Raw genomic sequence first — 19,277 nt, 5'->3', positions numbered from 1 at the left:
TCGAAAGGCCGGCAAGGAGATTGAACCGGGCCTGAAAGTTCTGAGGTCTGGGAGGGGAATCTGGGGGTGCTCGAAGGGCCTGAGAGGTCGGGGAGCCGGCTCTGGGCCTGAAAGGCCTGCTGGGAATCCGGGAGCTGATGGGTGCGCCGGAAGGGAATGTACCTCCAGTTGCAGCTCCGTGAAGGCCCAAACGCAAACGAAGCTTTAATTAAGAATCGCAGTGGTTCGCCTCTGCTGGGGCCACTTCTTTCCCCGTTTTGCCGGACGTGTAGTTTGGAAGAGAGGGCCTCTTGGGAGTGGTTAGTTGCTGCGAGATGTGCTCTTACAAGTCTCTACGCTGACGTAGCGAGAGAGCTGTCTCCTGGCAGCGCTTAGGGAAGCTAATCGGAAAAGTCCCCTGCTTTCCCTCCCAACACGTACACGAAGGCCTTTGGCATAATTGTGTTTTCCTGCGGAGTGAGCCTTTCGGGAGAATTGCTGGGCCAGCTTAGCTAGTTTCCTTCCGTCGCCGATCCACTGGCTGGGGATCTTGAAGGCACTTCACTCCTGAAGGCAGTATTTGGGAGAGCCCTGAAAGTCTGGAAGTTCATACACGTGTATCTGGCAATAATTCCCACCATGAGGATGCGTGTTCAGATAGGGTTGCTTAGCACAGGAGTGGTGAGAAGTGGAGTTTCCCTTCTCAGGACGCACAACTCCGAAGTGGGATTGACTCCCTGAGGCACAGTATCAGATTTACTGAGGTAGCGACTTCCCTGAGTCCAGCCTTCTCTTGTTCCTCTCCTTTCCCACCCCTGCCCCCTAGTTGGTAGTGAAGGGCACAGTGGCTGGGCTGTGAGCTCCCATCCCTGACCTCCAGGTGATATGCCTTGAACAGAGGTACTGCTAGCCTTCTGGTTGGTAGCTGGAGCGGGAAGATGGCCGGATGTTCACCTTCAGGAGAAAATTTTCTCATTATAAACTTACTGAGGTTAAAAGTGAGCCCAATTTAAAAACACACACACAAACAGTTGTTATGGACCTTGCAAACTAGGCCAGTGATGTGAAAATAAATCCTTTAAAATTTTAAAACCTACTGAAGTTCAAATACAATTGTAGGCATTATGGTTTTAACGTAAATGTGCAAAAAATGTCTTTCACCTCCCTGATGAGAGTGGTTGTGCTGGGTTGTAGGAACTTGCCAGCAGCCTCATTGTCCTCACTGTGGCAAACAGGAGAAACAGGGAGGCTGCACAGGGCAGGGCTTGGCACACAGTGGTATTTAATGGGAATTTTGTGGACTGACTGGGACTGGAGGAAGATCTTTATTGGCTTAAATCTGAATGTGGACAGCATAGATTACCAACTGGCATTTGGTAAATTTCTTTTTTAGGCTTTCCTCACTCCTGCTGCTGCCCTCCTGCCCCACCCCTGTAGAGTTTCTGGGGGCACAGAATACCCAGAAGATCTTTCATCATCCTCCATAAACACATTAGGCCATTCTTGGTACAGCGCTGCTCACACATGGTCCCCCTTGTGGATCACCATCCAGTCCTTCAGTATGACATTCAGCGATTCCCTCACTCTTTCACATATGTTCCTTTCCCTCCTGTAAGCCACTCCCAACTTTTGGTGCACATTTTGTGGTGGACTTTGGATTTTCAAATCTGACTGAATCCCAGCCCCACCAGTTACTGAATCACCTAATTTAACCAAGTTATTCAACACCTCTAGGCCTTGGATCCTTCATCTGACACATTAACAGTGCATGTCTCGCCAAATCCTTAGATAACAACAAGTTATTATGTGTAAAACACTTAGCACCAAGCACTGAGATAGATAAATATTAGCTCCTTTCAGGATTATTTGCGTACGCCACTTCCTCTGTTTCTTTCTTATCCTGATGAAGCCCAGTGATTCTTACTCTTTAAGGCCCAGACCTTGTACCATACCATCTGAGAACCCCTTTGTGGCCATGCTAGGCTAGAATTTTGGCCCCCTCCATCCAGTTGCAGCTCTTGTGTCTGTGCTGCTTTCCTAGAAATCACTTAACATAGAGTTTGAGATTCTTGGGACTCTGTTGGATATGCTCAGGAATTTCAGGGTCTGGAGATAACCAGAGGCAGAAAGAAGTGCCCAGAAACTCCTCTTGTCCCCTACAAGAAGGCCTTCTGAAGGTCACATTAGAGGCCTGGCCTCCAGCCCTTTGTTGCTGGATGCTTTTGCCTCCTTATCTCCAGGGAAAAGGGGAAGAGTAGGGAGGAAGATGGGAAGGAGAAACCAAGGAAGCCTGTGGTCCCTGGTGAGATCTGTAGGTGTATCTTGGGAAGATGAGGCTTCCAAAGAATATGTTTAGAAATGGGACAGTTTCCAGAAGGCTTGGGCATTGGGTGGTGAGTGGGTGTTTGTTCTGCAAGGTAGGGCCAGTACTTCTTGATCCTCTACACACCCTCACCCTCCTTCCTGCATTCCACTTCGTCAGAGCATCTGCTACTAGCCTCTTTTGCTAAAACTAGTCTCTAAGGACCTCTGAAGTCTATGCATCCTCCATTGTGCACCTTGCTTGTCTCTTCTCAGAGGTAGGAGAAAGTCCTACCTCTTGGTGAACCGAGGGGACAGAGCTGGGTGGTCACAAAACCTGTTTCCAGCTCTAAGTATGTCTGCATGTGCTCAATACCTCCTGGAAGCCTAGGGACTTGTGGGGAAGAAGAGGTGGGTCAAAGAGAGAGAAACCACATAGTGTTACTTTTTTCCCCCTTTTAACACAGTATTACTTTGAATGCTTTCATCCATTCCACCTATACTTAGGGAGCACCTGTTTTATGCCAGGCACCGTGGTAGGGTTTAAGATACTTTGTTGAATAATGTTCTCTGTTCCCTTAAAGTCTTGAGAGTGGAGACTATAAGGGGCCAGGAAAAGACATTAAGCAATCAGTGTAGCATAGTGGTTACAAACGTGGGCTCACTATTTCATGGCTCTGTGGCCGTGTAACTGCTCTGTCTTGAGCTTCATCATTTGCAAAAGGGTAATAATAATAAATAAAACTATATATACATATATTTACTGATGGAGCGATTGTGAAGGCTAAACAAAATAATTCTTTTAGGGACTTCTCTGGCAGCCCAGTGGTTAAGACTCTGCATTCCAATGCAGGGGTCATGGATTTGATCCCTGATGGGGAGCTAAGATCCCACATGCCTCACAGTGCGGCCAAATTAATAAAGAGAACTGTTTAGGGGAAAAAAAAAAAGACAATCACTTGGCATGAACTTGGCACATGGTAAGTACTCGGTCAATGTGTTAACTGCTATTACTGTTATGGTAAAGCAAAGGAATATTAAGGGTGATGGGTGTGAAAAGGACGGTGGAGAAGTGATAGAGAATCAGAGGTGAACTCTTTTTAAAGAGGGCTGATTAAGGCCCTGCTGAGAAAAGGATTTTCCAGCTGAAGTGTGAACCATGAGGAGCCAGCTGAGCAAGAGCTGGGGTGGGTGTGAGGTGGGGTGCGCTGGGCAGGAGCATTTCAGGCAGAGAGACCAGCATGTTGGGGAGAAATAGTTGGGCCTTCAGCGGGACCAAAAGGAGTCCTGGCTGGTGGGGTTTGGGGTATGAGAGCACAAATCTGGGAATTCAGACCCTTCATTTAAAATAATTGGGGTGAGGGACTTTCCTGGTAGTCCAGTGGTTAAGAATCTGCCTTACAGTGCAGGGGACATGGGTTCAATCCCTGATCAGGGAACTAAGATCCCACGTGCCTTGGAGCAGCTAAGCCCCCGCAACACAACTATGGAAGCCTTTATGCCGCAACTAATACCTGTTGCAGCCAATGAATAAAATTAAAAAAATTTTTTTAATTGAGGTGAGCCCAGGTGGGGAAGCCCCTGGCCCCTCAGCACTGGACATGGAGGCAGAGAGAGTGGTGGCTTGGGGCACCACCTTCTGCAGAGGCTGGCTAAATTCGAGGTGGTTGTATGTGACTAAGTGAACATATTTCCGATCGTGAGGAATATGTGTAGTACTATTTCTATGTTCAAGTCTTCATTTGTTCATTCAAAAACACACTTCCTGAAGGCTTACTCTGTGCAAGCTTCTGGGCCAAATAAAAGAGCCAAGTAGGTGTTCCAGGTAGTAACAGTTCTGAGCTTGAACCCTCAGCTTTGACCTTGGTTCAGCCTAAAAGCATTGGTATTAATTTGACTGGCTGCTGGGAATATAAGTATGAGTGAGGCTCTGGCTGTGCCCCCCAAAATCTCCCCTTTCCTTTTAAAAACTGCTTATTATTCACTTTGATTTATTATGGAAATCATTAAACATATATAAATTGGAGGGAATAGTATAATGAACCTGTGAGTAATAGACAGGTAATTACAACTTGTTCAGTTCTTGTTACCTTTATCAATCTTGTGTTGATAATAGCTGCATTTATCACCCCACTCCAATTATTTTGAAGTCAGTCCCAGACAGTGTATCATTTCAGCTGTAAATATTTTGGTGTTTCTGAAAAAAGATCATGACTTTTTTTGTTAACATAACCACAACCCTATTATTCCTCCTTTAAAAGAAACATTAATTTTGGGTGTCATCAAATATTCAGTTAGGGTTTAAATTTGTCTGATTGTCTCAAATGATTTTTTAATACAATTTGTTTCACTTGGAGTCCGGTTATGATCCATCAATCAAGCAATTGATGCTGTCACAATCTTTTAGTATATAGATTTTCTCTTTCACTTTTCCTTTTATTTGTTTAAGAAGCTGGGTCATTTAATTTGTAGATTTTCCTTTTTAAAATTAATTTAATTGGAGGCTAGTTACTTTACAATATTATAGTGGTTTTTGCCATACATTGGCATGAATCAGCCATGGGTGTACGTCTGTTCCCCATCCTGAACCCCCCTCCGACCACCCTATAGATTTTCCTTCATTTCAGTTTTGCTGGTTTTCTCTCTGCTGTATAGTTTAATGTGTCCCTTGTTAACTGGTAGTTAGATCAAGAAACTTAATTAGAATCTGGTTATTTGTTGAAAGCAATATTTAATAGGTAATGTTTGTGTTTCTGTTGAGAGTTGTTTCTGTTTAGTTGTTTCTCTTTTTATGACAAAGGAATCATTGATGTTTATTGCCTAGAACCGTGATTTCATTAGGGGTTGCAAAATGGTGATATTTTAATTTTATCTTTCCTTCTGGAATTGCTAGCAGAATTCCTTCTGAAGCTAGAAAGTTCTAGAACTTTGACCCCTCTAGTACTTTAAATCCAGTACTTGATTACCTTGACATACCATCTGTATAGGAGAGGCAAGATAAATACTTGATTCTTTCCCTTATTTACTAGCTTCCAAAATAATGAGTTGGTTTTCCAACATCTTCCAAAGATGACTAATGAGGTTTGTTTACTCTTCTTTTTGTTTGTTTAGTATCATAACACACTTAGGCTTTTAATATATTTGTTATGCTTCAATCTTTTAACTTTATCAATGCTCAAATTGTCCTTTGGCCAATGGGAGCTGATACAATATGCTGCCTATTAAAGTATAAGTTTTTTGACATAACCCTGTAATCTTCTTTACTGCTGAGATGACAGTATATTCTAATGTTATCTTGTACATTTTTTGATCCAGGCCTAGAGTCATCATTTCTCTTAGGCAATTTGGTTCTTTTTATAGGAAAAAAAGATATTTAGGGACCATAATCTGAGTCCAGGGGTTTCTCATTGTTGCTGAGTTGGTCATTATTTCCAGGATTTTGCAATGAATTAGCTCTCCTCTTACTCAGAAACTTGGAAAATACTGAAAAAGCATGTGACTTGCTGGATTATGCAGCTGTAACTCAGCTGATGGGTACCAGATGTGAGTTCCTAATTTGGAAGGGGTCTCTCCCTGACACTTGGACCATTCAGCGCATCTCCTTCTTGTTGTAAAGAAATATATTAACATTCAGGAGGAGGAGCTCTGTGATTTTCTCTGCTTCCATGTGAGCTCGGTGGTCCCAAGGATGGTTTTCCTCAGCCAGTGAATTAGATGCTCAGGGATCATGGTTGAAGAGCTCACATGCTTGATTTGCTGGTTGTCTTCCAGAGCACTTTATCCCTCTTTGTCGTGAGTCACTTGCCTTCTGTTCATTACAGCATTTTCTTCTGCATTTCAACATTATTTCACAAGAGGCAGTCTTCTATAGGAAGAGGAAAGTGAGACTCCAGGCTGGTCTTGGCCACATCAAACTGCAGATGCAAACATAGATGGTGTCTCCAGGAGTGGCACTAATGAGTTATTAGTGGCACAGTTAGGTTTCAGCACTAACTGTGATGTGGCCAGGAATGTGGCTGGAAATAGTTTATCTTTGTTGTTGCTGCTTTTTTAAAATTTTTGGCCGTACCTTGTGGCATGCAGGATCTTAGTTTCCTGACAAGGAGTTGAACCCACACCCCCGGCAGTGGAAGCATGGAGTCTTGGCTACTGGCCACCAGGGAAGTCCCAAGAGATTAACTTTGAAGAACTGCAAAAACCACAGGAAGGGCTTTGTCCTGAACGCAGGAGATGGGACGGTAAGACTACCTGCTTTGTACTCTAGAATGTACCTGCAGTCTGAAAAGTGTGTTTCCAAGGGGTTGGGGCCACACTGGAGGTGGGAAGAACAGTCTGCAGGGTCTTAGAAGTAACCTGGGGCAAAGAAGATGTCTTTAGGCATTGGCAGGGAGCATTGTGGGGGAATTTATAGGGAGAGGAATTAATAGGATATGAGGGTTGGATAAGGAGGCTGAGGAAGAATGAAGAGTCAAGACTGAGGTCTCCACCCTGGCAAGGCACCTATGTAGGTGGCCGGTGAAATGACAGAAGAATGTGGAAGGAACAGTTTGGAGAAAGAGCAAGAAGATGGGATTGAGGGATCTGTGAGCCATTTGAATGAAGAGGTGGAGGCTATTTTTGCGGCTCAGGTGTGAGCTTGGGGAATCAGGGTAGAAGTGTGGCCACTGACCTCAGGAGAGAATTGAGTCAGAAGAGTAGACACCCTAGATGGTGAGACCCTCCCTCAGGAAGAGCTTCCATTAAGCAAGAATGGGGCAAAAGATGGTCCTGCCAGAAAGGCCAAAGGCATCCCCTGAGAGGTGGGTAGGAGAGAAAGAAAGGGGTGGTGACTGACAGAGGTGTCCTGGATATTGAAATAAAGTCAGACAGCTCTCCATTTGGTTTGCTGTTCAGAGGTCGTGGTGACCTTGATGAGAACAGAGAAAAGCAGGGCTGGAAACTGATGGCCAGGCACAGAGTGGATGGACAGAGACAGTAGATGGACAGAGCGGAGCCCACAGATGAGCTCGGCTCACTGAGGACTCTCAGCTCAGCCTCTTACTGGCTTTGTGACCCTGGGCAAGTGGTTTATCCTCAGCTGCACAATGAGAGCATTAATAGAATCGCTCTGAGATGTTAACGGTGTGTAAGTACAGGGCCTGGTGCCAAGTGAGCAATCAGGGAAGCCAGCTGCTCCCACTATGATCATTCCTTCTCGTCACTCCTGGGAGGCAGGTGCCATGCTGGGCCCCGAGTGGGCAATGAAAACCTATCACACAGGCCTTGCCTGGGGGGCACGTGCACCTAATGGACAGACTGGCAGAGATCAAAACAGAATTGAGGGCTTCCCTGGTGGTCCAGTTGTTAAGACTTCACCTTCCAGTGCACGGGGTGCGGGTTTGATCCCTGGTCAGGAAGCTTAAGATCCCACATGGCTTATGGCCCAAAACAACAGAACATAAACAAAAGAAGCAATATTATAAAAAATTCAGTAGAGACTTTTAAAAAAGACAGTGCCGAATGTCCAGTAGGCATGAGGCATACCTTGGGACAGTGGGAGCATGTGAGGAGCAACAACTTACAGGGCTTCTTTTTGGGGCAATGAAAATGTTGTAAAATTAATTGTGATGGTTGTACAACTGAATATACTAAAAGCCATTGAATTGTACATTTTAAATGGGAAAATTGTATGGCATGTGAACTATATCTCAGTAAAACTGTCACACACAAAAGTAGCCAAGTCGGGGTGGTGGGAAGAAGGCGTTTGCAGTTTCAGAAACATCAAACCGCATAGAAGATCAGGAGAAATTGGGAACCAGCAAGAGAATAGAGCACGTGTCAGGGGTATGCAGGGCTGAGGGTGGATAGTTGCCTCGGGCTGGTTCATCGAAGGCCTTGGGTGCCTTGGGAAGATATGTGGCTTAGGAGGGATGAAAGTTGTAATAGAGCAAGAGGGAGATCCTTCACTTAGGTCAGGGTCAGTGTGTGGGAAGTGTCTTGCTCAAGAGTTTCTGTTTATTTTCTTGCCTGGAAACATTTTGTATGTTCCATTTTGTTTGTCAGAGGAGAATATATTGGTTTGATGAAATTGGGTGACCATGGCTTAGACAGCAAGACAAACTTAGCTCAGCCCAGAACTCCTCAGCCAGATGTGATCCAGAGGGAGAGAGGACACAGTTCTGGCAACCCGATGACCACAAGCACGAGGGAGCAGCTCTGGGAGGGGGGCCCTCTGGGGAGGGTTGTACACATGGAGAGGGTTAGCACATGGACCAAAGCCACAGCTGCATCGAGTCTCCTGAGTTGTGAGGGCTCCCCGCACGCACCTGAAGTTTTCCCCTCAGTGTCTGATGGCCTGTGTTGTCCCAGCTGCCCTGGCCAGTGGCATTGCTGTGTGAAGAGACCCCTTCCCCCCGTGCCCAGTGACTTATGAGCTGGCACGGATCCGTGGTGGCGACTAGACTGTTCCTCTCCAGCTGATTGCTGCTGCAAGAGGATGAGGCCCCAGAGCAGAGACGGAGGCCAGGGGTGGCCAGGAGGGAGGTCTTGCTGCCATGAGCCAGCTTGGACTTGATCCCTCAGTACATGGAGGAGGGAAGGACTGTGAAGGGGGTGAGGGCTGGTGGTGTGATGTGATTAGAAACAGGATACGGGGCTCTGGAGGTTTGGTTTAGGAGGAGCCAGGTTAGAGGATACGCTATTCTAGCTCTCCAGGTGAGAGAATAAGGCTGAACTGGGGCAGGAGTGGCATGTGGGCAGAAGAAGAACTGGGTCAGAGACCAGCTTAGGGCAGGAGACCGACAAGATTGGGCTAGTTCGCTTTAGGTATAGAGGTGAGAGGGGTTTGAGATCAGGATTTTGACCTCAGATGTGTGGGTGGGTGCTAGAACTGCTTCTGAGACGGGGCCAACCAGGAGAGGAGAAGGTCTGGAGCATGGACAGGTGGTGGAGGAGGTGCTCTGTCTCAGAAGCACTGTCTGTGTGTCTGAGGGAGGTGGCTGTGTGGATCTGGAGCTCCAGGGAAGCAGCACTGAAGATTCCAGTCTGGACGTCATCAGCATGTTGGCCGGTGGCAGCTCAGCCTACGCCATCTGTTGGCCTGCCACCAGGGCAAACTCCTTTAGAAGCCTTGTCCTGCCGTAAGTCCTGCCAGGAGGCTGGAGAGCAGCCTTCACAGCGGGCCAAGGGGACACAAGCTTGCCCTGAGGAGCATACCTGGCATGGAACCTAATTTGGTGAACAGAGCAGGGGTTCCCCTTCACACCCCTGCCGTGCATCCTTCCTGCATGACTGGGCAGGGTGGTTTCTTTCTTTTCTTACTTTTTTTTTTTTTAATGTAGGTGTCTTTAAAAAAAAGTTAATTAATTAATTTTGGCCTTGCTACACGACTAGTGGGGTCCTAGTTCCCTGACCAGGGATTGAACCCGTGCCTCCAACGGTGGAAGCCGAGAGTCTCAACCATTGGACTGCCACAGAAGTCCCTTCTGTTTTTCTTTTTTGATCTTCTTTTTAACTAAACATAATTTTTACTTATTTATTTTTGGCTGTGCCTCGTGGCATGTGGGATCTCAGTTTCTCCTGCCGACCAGAGATTATACCAGTAATGATCATACCAGCATGGGTTCTTAACCATTGGACTGCCGGGGAAGTCCTAAACATAATTTTTTTAAAAAATTCCAAAAGGGGAGTTGGTGGAAGGGTAACTTGATATAGATCCTTGAGGAACAAGCTTTTACTGCCTTGTTTAAATACTGCACATGCAGGTACTATGTTACCCTGCACACCCACCTACAGGGTCGCATCCCATAGGTGAGCACAGGATGGCATGCACAGAGGTATCCACACCAGCCTTGTAGGTAACTAACAGCAACCTGTCAGAACCAGAGGGATTGCTGTTGACAGGGGAATGGTTAAATAAACCATGGTCTGTGCTCACAGTGGAATACTATTCAGGTGCTCAAAAGTGTGATGTTCCATGAAGATTGATTTAGAAATATCTTGTTAAGTGAGAAGCTGCAAAGTGTTGTGTGTAACATAGTCCCATTTTAGTAGAATGCCAGGTAGTGTGCACATGAAAATGTGTTTGGAAGCGTAGACAACCAACCTGGAGTGGCAGCCTCTGCAGAGGAAGGGTTGGAGGGATTGGGAGGGGAAATACATCAGTCTTTAATTTTAAGTACTCTTGTATCATTCAGATGTGTTGTAGTGAACAAACGTTTTATCGTTTAAAATATCCACTGAAGATATCTAAAATAAGAGAAATTCGAACATATAGGTGAACAAAGAGAAGGCACTTAACCCATTAGCCATCCAAGCCGAGTCTCCTGCTGGTGACGCTAGGGCATTCTTCCAGATTTTTGTTTACGGCGTTGTAGGGCTGGTCTGACTCTTAGGGAGCCCCCATCAAGCCCCTTCCTTTCTCTTTACACAAGAAGACTCAGAGTTCAAGGGATGCATGAGGCCCAGAGCCTCATGTCACTCAGAATAGAACCTCAGAGCCCTGTCCATATTCAGCTCACCTCTCACCTGTCCATTTTTCTCTTTTCCCCTTGTCGCCTTCCCCCAATCCCCCATACACTTCTTGTTTTCTCTTCACTGATTACACCTTGCACTGGTGTATACTGTAGCTTGATTTTATCTGGGAAGCTGTTTATGGTCAGGACAGTCCACACAGGAACTGATAACCTTTGTTTCAGAAGCCCTGCCCTGGGAGTTCATGTTAGAACTTGCTCTGGTGGGTGATAACACTCTTGTCCCTCAGTTTTCTCACTGATTTCTTGGGCCTGGTTTCTGAGGTGGAGCCAGTGTCTGAACCTCAGGGCCTTTTGAAGTGACCTCAGCACAGGCAAATGTCAGCCATTCAGGACCCTTGAAGATGAGACTTCCAGGGTGACCAAGGTTTCTGGATGGCAGAGAAGGAAAGATCCAGATTTTAAACATCTTGCATAACCCCTTTCTGGAATGTATTAGTCTTGCTTTCGTAGCAGCCTACACTGAACATAGCAGAGCTTCTCTCGAATTACGGCCATTAGACATTAAATGAAATGGGACCAAGCCACAGTCTCTGAGGGCCCAGGTCTGCCTCCAGTGGCTTGCCCCTGGCCCCATGTGGTCAGCGGTGTAGACTGTAGCACACTGGACATCTTTTCCTACTTGTAGCTGTTCTTGTGCTTTGGGCTCAGCTTTCAGACACGCTCCAGCTTGTTAGGAGGGTTGACATCAAGAATGAACAGGTGTGAGCACATGATGTAATGGTCTCTCTTGTAAATCACCTGTACCTGCTCAGGGTTAGGACCCTAGGCCCTCTCTGGGTCACCAGGACCTTTCTGAAGTTGTGTGTGAGGCCAGGCAGCAGGAGACTGTGGCTCCCTTTCTGGCCAACCATGTGACCCTGTCCATTGTGATTTAATGCCTTGAAGCTGGTTTGCTCATCTGTAAAATGAAACGAATCACTTGCATGTTGTTAGTTCTCGACAGCACAGTGCCTAGCCAGCGTGAGTGCTCAGTAGGTATTTGTGTGGTTGGTTGAGAGACCACTCTTTATTGGTTTTGGCAGGGGGCTAGGATGTGAGGTATGGGGGAGGAGCGCACCATGTTGTAGATTGTTCTGCTTTTGTGTTATTAAGCACTTTTTAAAAAAGGATATATTATTAGGCATTAGATACAGGGTGCAGAGAGCTGAATTAAGGGATTTGGAGCCTTGGGAGGGTCTAGGGGAACTGGAGGACAAGCGTGTAGAGGGCTGAACATGCCCAGGCTTCCTCTGCATCCTCTTCACTCTTACCCCTCAGAAGGTCACTTATTTCACTGATGCAAGACAGACTAGTCCCTCATGATCAGATTCAGGCTCCCTTTGTCTCCATTCTGGCTTTCTTGACTTATATCCACCCCAGTCCTATTCTTGTTCCATTTGGCTCTGCAGGTGCCTGCAGCCTTTTCCCCCATTTAACCCAAGGGAAATACGTACCTGGAGTCCAAGGCTGTTACAATCCAGGGAGCCAGAGCCGAGCTCTGGATTGCTGACAGTGCCTTCCTCCCTTTGGCCACAAGGGGGTGCACCAGGACCATTCAGCTGTCTGAGGGCCAGGGAAGGGGGTGTGGCTGGACCCACTGGTGCATCTCCTCTGCTTCTCTGTGCAGCATCTGCCTTAAGCCACTGTCCCTTGGGACTCTGCCCTGGGCCCTACTTCCCTCACTCGAGTTCCCAGTCAGCCTTCCCAGGTTATACAGGGCTTGTGGCTCAGTGTCTCCTGTCTGTCCATCTCTTCCCACCCTCACCTCCCTGTACCCCTGCTTCCTGGGTAAGGAAGAGGAAGGCCAGGGAATTCTCCTGGGACGCTGTTCACCATAGTGCCCAGTGCAGACTGCTGCAGGCTTGATCTCCAAGTTGTCTTCATTTACCTCCACCTGGGTCACACTGGCAGTCCTCAGAGTTGGAGCAGCAGCTTCAGTGCAGTGTGCCAGCTATGAACCAAGGGTCTTGGGGGCACCAGGTAGGAGCTTGAGCTTGCCAGGAGTCAAGGCCATGCTCCCCAGGCTCCCAGAAGCACCATCCTTCCCTGGGTGGCCTCCACTCTGGTTCTGCTACTCTCTTCCCTCCAGGAGATGGAAAATACATCCTCAGGACAGACTCCTCTCCTCCCAGCCTTCTTCAGCACTTTGAGGGGCGGGGCATGTCGGGGTGCATGTGCTACATACAGGGACATGTGTGTCGGGTGACTCTGGGAGAGACCAAATCAGGCACCCCAGGCTCTATAGGGTATAGGTACACACAGTCAGGTTGTCAGGTAATTGACAACTTTCCACCTTGCACCCCAGTTTGGAGTAGTCTTTCCATTGGCCTCTGTGGCTTCTGCCTCAGCCAATACCCACTCCTTAGATGATTTTAAAAAAAAAATCTACTCTGCATGGGAATAATGGCCTTCCTCCTCTTTTAGAGGCAGGAAAATCAAGGCCCTGAAGGGCCACGTGGGCTGGGCCTGGCGCCTGCTCTGCCTATCTGCACCCAGCACCCTGTAGCTCACTCTGCAGCTCCAGGGCCTAGGGTGCGGCTGCCCACCCTCCCCCTACCACCATGTGAGTGGGTGGTCCTGAGGGTGGGCAGACTTAAGGCAGGTAAAGGGATGTATGGAGGAACAGCCCCCACTGAGGACCAGGCCCCACTTTCCTGGCCAACCCTGGCCTGGCCCTGGACCAGGCTTGTCCCCGCCTTTGGCCGCTCAGGCAATGGTTTTTAGGCTTTGACTTCAGCTGAGGCTTTGTGTTTGGCTGATAGATGGGGCTTTCCCCTCCAAGGAGTCGTCTGTGGTATCTTTGCTGCTTCAGCTTGGCCTCTCCTGTCTGCCGCTGCTCCACAGCCCCGGGCCTTCCCCACACCTGTTGTAAGCTCTGCAAGGGCTGTTTCAGGGGGTAGCCAGGCCACTGGGCTCACTCTGAGCTCCTGCGTGGCCCTCAGGGACTGGAGTTGGCGAGAGTCGCTGAGATCCAGGCTTGATCAGAGTAGAGTATCAGAGCTGACTGGGCCCCTGCAAGTAACCTTATCCAAGCCTCATAACTTCCCAGGGAAACTGGGTCCAGGTGAGGCTCAAGGCCTTGCTTATGGCCTCCTGACATCCATCTTGGCTCCTCCAGTCCCATCTCTCTAGATTTTTTGATAGTTTTTCACTTATTCACTGAAGGCTACCTGTACTGTGCCTCTTGGTGCCCAGCCTCCAACTTGGGAAGGGGTGGTCAGGTGAAAAAGGCCCTGATTCTGGGGTGCTTTCCATCCCCCCAGGTGTCTTACCATGTGGTATCCAGTGTGGAAATTAAGGTTTGGGAGTTGAGGAATACAGGTGAGCTATAACCTATGACACACAGGGCCCAAGGCTGCTGGTCATGGGTTGTAGCTCACTCATTTCTCCCCACCCTCAATACTTTAACCTCTAAGCCAGATGCTATGTGGCAAAGCCTAGGGAAAGTGAGGGTCCTGGAGTGTTATCCCTCAGGCCTGGCCCAGGCTCCATGCCTCCCTGTCACCCCCACTTCTCCACCAACTTCCATCATTTGAACCTAACTTCTGCTATGAGATTCCCTGAGAGGGCAATTGCCTCTCTCTCAGGGCCTGAGTACTGACAGGCTCAGTCTGGTGTCTTAATGTTTCTCCTGCGTGTGTCCTGTCAGCCCCTAGAGCAAGGTATGTGAGGAGTCCGTGGTGCAGGACAGGACCAGCGTGGATGCTACTTCCTGCCACTTTGTGCCTGGCCCAGGCCTCTTGACTCAGCTGGATGTGGGTGTGGAGTGGGTCAACTCTGCTTCTGGCCCAGGTTGCTTGGTCTTGTTTCTGTGAGCTTCAGGGAATGAGACTTCATGCTGAGAGCTGCCTGGCTCACAGCCCCAGATGAGGCCTGATCCTGTGAGCCCATCCACAGGACCTAGGTCTCAGCACCATGAGTATTTCCGTAACTTGGACTCTTAAGTACTGTGGAGCTGGCAAGATGCTCCTCCAGGATCCAGCCTGACTTGGCTTAAATTTTACTGGGAACAGCAGCCCCTGGGGGTCTTAAAACTGCTTTTCCCTAGTTGAAGTCAGCTCCAGTTTTTCTTTGGGTCCTTCTTCTAGAGGACAGTGCATGTAGAACAGAAGCCAAGCACTAAGGGCAGAGAGGATTGCTCAGGTGGTGTGGACCAGTGGACCCAGGAGCCTGTCATGGGCACAGGCCAGCTTTTGAGAAGCTCCTTGTCACAGCTGGCCTTTCCTGGGCTGCCTGGCACCTGCCCACACCGGACCTCTATCCCTCTTCTCATTCAGCACCCAGGCAGACTTACATTTTTGGGAAAGTGCAAAAAGAATCTGTTGCCAAGAAGCCCCAGGTCCACTCCATCCTGCAGGCTCTTTTCCAGGTGAGCCTGGAAAAGAAAGAGCCTGCTCAGGGTCAAAGTACAGGCAGCAGCAGAGGTGTGGCCCCTGCCTCCCAGGGTGAGGCGGGCTGGCTAATTCTCAGGGGAGGGCAACAGGGGAAGCCACTCTCCAAGCCCTGTGTCTCCTGGGACGTGCCAGTTCCAGGGAGCCCTGGATGGGGATGTCCTGGTGAGGGGCTGTCCAGGCGGATCTCCACTCAGTCAGCGAAGAGCTTCTTGGAACTTGCCCTGGGTGCAGCCGTAACCAGTTCTGCCCCTCCCTTTGGCACGTGGGACCGTCGCCCGCCTGGCACCCTCCTGACTGTCGGATGGGTTGACTTCCTCATGAGTTGTGAGTGATGCTTTCATTCTCCCAGCCGCAGGGACGAGGTGTTCCTCAGAGCATGAGGGTAATTAAATGTGCTCTGCCAGCACCTGCCACCTGTCTCGGAGCGGGGAGAAGGGTGGTGAACCCGAGTCAGACATCCTGCTGCCTCCTAGACCAGGGAGTGACACTCCTGCTTATCAGATCCCCGTATCTGATATGCGGGTGGGTGGTGTCAGCAACCCCAGAGTCAGCTGGGCCATGGCTACAGCTCAGTCCCATCCCCCCTCTGGGAATTCTGCACCTCACTGAAAGGCCTCCAAGCATGAGACAGAATGCTAGTCTAGGGACCTGGGAAGGAGGACTCACTGTCCTTTTCCTGCAGGGTCTTTGCCTCCTGCCAGCTGAAACCCAGTAACTTGCATGTGACCGTGCCAGCAGTAGTCTCCAGGTTCTTCCCAAGACTGCTGGCACGCCGGCCCAGGGGCTTCCCATGGAGCAAGAGCTGTCCTTGGCTGCACCAGCTCCTGAGGGCAGCAGGGCAGTAGCTCACCATATTGTCTAGGGTGCAGACCTGGGTCCTAGCCTCTGTCCAGGTGCCTGGGGCTGGGCTGCCCAAAGCTCCGTATGATCCTACTCATAGATGAGGTGGGACTTGGGCTTAGGGACCGGAGTCCCAGATTTTGAGCCCACTTTGTTCGTCTTTCCCCAGGAGAGAGCAGAGAGGGGCCTGTGTGCGTGCATGCCCACGTTGCCTGAGGCCCCCCGGGGAGAGGACACACCACAGCCCCCAGGAAAGGTCAGGGCCATGGGAAGGAAGGGAAGGGGTACCCTGTGCAATGCCAAAGGGGACAGCCTGAGCAATGGCCCAGAGTCAGAACACAGGCCACCTGATTGGGGCCAGGCCCGTCAGCTGGGGAGCCCTGGGTGAGAACCTCCGCCAGGAGAGAGACTGCTGTGCAGGGCTTGGTTTACTCTGGGCAACACCATTTCTGGGCCACCATTTCTGTGGCTACCCTCGGAAGCTGGCACTGCAGGACCTTTCAGCAGGTGACAGCCAGGAACCTGGGTCCAGAGATTCTACAAGCTGCTCAGGGTCAAGCTGTGGGGCAAGATTTAAACTCAGGTCACTGTGGCCTGAAAGCCTGGGGTCTCTCCCCGTCGTCCCACTGAGGCACCTAAGGAACTATGTCCTGAAACCAGTGACCTGGTGAAGTGGGGCTGTGGTTGTCTATGGACCTTTTCCTGGGCCAGCAAGAGGCCGTGGGCACCTCAGTTTGGGGTAGGAGCAATGCCAGGGCTCTGGATAGGGAATGCCAGTTGACATCTGAGGGAGGAGGGGGAAAAGGTGGCCTTTGATAGGAAGGGTTGGGATGCAGGGCTGGTCACTTTCACGGGGTTGGCAGGGAACCTGGGATGGGCCCGGGCAGAGCCTGGGCGTGAGAGAATGCTTAGTCTGCGCTGCAGGTAAACGCAGGGTTAACAGTTTGTGTGCTGTGGCTCCCACGCTGGGAGCACCAGTGAGGCACTGGGAGCACCGGTGAGGCACTCTGACCCTGCGCAGCCAGCCAGCCAGCACACGCATCTGCTTTGGAGCTGAGGCGAAGAAGAGAGGTTCCCCCCTCTCCCCCCACACCCAGAGCCTGGAGAGGAGACCCAAACACAGTCCATTTGCTCAGGGGGAGTTACAGTTCTGTTGAGCCACCAGCCTGGCCATCTGTCCACATCTGTCCTTCTGTCTGAGTTTCGCTGCTTTGAGCTCCTGGAAGTTGCAGCATTAGTGAGCTCATAGGGCCAAACGAGCACTGGAGGAAGAGCCCAGAGCCAGTTCCTTCAAAACAGCTGCTTCACCTGGGCCCAGGGAAGTGGTGGAACAGGCTCCAGGGCTCCGCCACTCTCGCAGGGAGTGGCAGGATGGGCACGTTGGGCTCTAGGGAGTGTATTTGTACATCTGGTTTCACTCAGTGGACCTCAATTCCTGAAAACCCCTGAGCTCCCCAGGAGAGCATCGTTGAGTGACCTCTGGAAAAGCAGAAGTGAAGTCTGGGAACACACTGTCCTCTCACACTCAGCCATGGCCAGCTGGCCAGCAGGGCCCCTTCATGGGCCATGAGGCCATGGGTGAGTCGAGAGTCGGGGGCTGCCCCGCCTTGCGGACTGTGCCAGGGCCGCCTCTGTGCCTGCTGGGCCCCTGGGGCAGCCTGAGACCAACCACTGGCCTGGGCCAAGACCCTCCCTTCCTGCCTCTCTGAGGCTCGTGGGGAGAAGCTGCAGAGGTTAGGGACTGGAGACACCATGTACTGCCCATGCCTGGAAGCCCTGGTGAGGCCAAAAGATGACTTTCAGGGCTGGCAGGATCTAGGAAAGATTTCAGGAAGCGGGTGGGAGGCAGGGCTGCCCAGCTGCCACCTCTCAAGGCCTGGCTGGAGCTGGCTGCCAAACCCGTGCTTGGTCCTTCAGAGAGGAGAGAGCCTTGGACAGGCTAGGGGTCCCCGTGCTCTCCTGCTAATCAGGGTGAGAGTGGTAATCAGAGGTGCTAGCTGGGGCCAGGGCTCTGCTCTGAGGGATCCTGGTCTGGCGGACCTGGGTTGGAATAGGCAGGAAGTGGAGGGACAGGTGGCGGCTGTGGGGCCTCCAGGAGTCTGGCAGGACCCTGGGAGGAACCACCACACCAGGTGGGTGTTGGGCTACAGCCCACCCGGACGCCTTCTGAGAGCTTGGCTGACCCTGCTGGAGCAAGGACGGTGGTCTTTGATACAGGCAACCTCAGGGAGAATGGGGAGCCCTGTGGAGGAGGGAGGGCAGGACTCTCAACTCAGCATGCTGGGGGTGTGCCCTCCCAGCCCAGCCTCTCCCTCTGGGCCCGAGGAAGCGGCCCTGTTTACCGCACTTCAGGGCTTCCCCCGGGTACTGTGTGCACTTCCCGGGAGCACTTCCTTGGAGCAGAGCTCACAGGCGGGTCACCCTCACTGGAGAACAGCGCTGGAGGCGGAGGCAGTGCTGGGCTGGAGCTGTGGGGCCTCAAGGGGTGGGGGAGGCGGTCAGACTCGGGGGCCACGGGGGCTGCTCGCAGAGGTGACAGCGACACGTTGGAGTGGGAAGACTGCCCTCTGGTGATGGTGTGGAGAGTGGGCTTGGGAATAGGGAGCGAAGATGTGGAACAGGAGACCAGCAAGAGAGCCCTGCAGCAGTGAGGAGGCCTCGGTGGCCCCGGGAGGCAGAGTTGGAAGAACGGTCACAGAACATTGGGACAGCAACACTGGGAAGCAGAGGAGGTCTGGGGGGTCTTGGGTGGGTTTGAGGGGTCCTGAGGAGCAAGTCCCAGACCTTCAAGGGGGACTGGAGGCACTGGGAAACCGAGCTGATCAGCCTCCTCTGAGGAGGTCTTCAAGTCAGACTTCAGAGAGAACTTCCTGACAGCAGCAGCAGCAGCATCTTCTTGGACATGAGAACTCAGCCTCTGAGGAAGTCTTTTGCTGTGAGAGATCCCAAGCTGGCCAGACATTCCTGGTTCTGGGCCATGGATGGGAGGATTTGGGGTAGACAGCTGGGCTTGTGGGTAGACCAGAGTGGTCCCCCGAGTCTGTGCTAACCAGAACACTGCTCTAGCCTCAGCCCAGGCATGTCTGGGGCTCTCAGGGCCTGTCACCGAGGCTTTCAGGCTGTGGAGCTCAGGGCGCAGAGCAGAGTTAGCCCCGGCCTTCCCAGAGCCCCTGGCGTCCTTGTCTGCCCTCGGGGGCTGGGCCAGGGCTGGGTGGCCGAGTCTCCCACGAAGCTCTCAACAAGTTCCAGGCCTCTCCTCCTGTGCTCTGAT

The 19,277-nt window shown here is 50.8% G+C and overlaps 1 protein-coding gene across 1 annotated transcript in view; it reads left to right on the top strand.

Moving 5' to 3' along the window:
* ATP6V0D1 (ATPase H+ transporting V0 subunit d1) overlaps nucleotides 1-19,277 on the top strand; it is a 38,103-nt gene that overhangs the window by 378 nt on the left and 18,448 nt on the right. The window lies entirely within an intron of this gene.

This window comes from Ovis canadensis, chromosome 14 (genome assembly GCF_042477335.2).
Source record: "Ovis canadensis isolate MfBH-ARS-UI-01 breed Bighorn chromosome 14, ARS-UI_OviCan_v2, whole genome shotgun sequence".
In the NCBI taxonomy this organism is placed as follows: Eukaryota; Metazoa; Chordata; class Mammalia; order Artiodactyla; family Bovidae; genus Ovis; species Ovis canadensis.
This window is presented reverse-complemented; position numbering and strand designations above follow the sequence as displayed.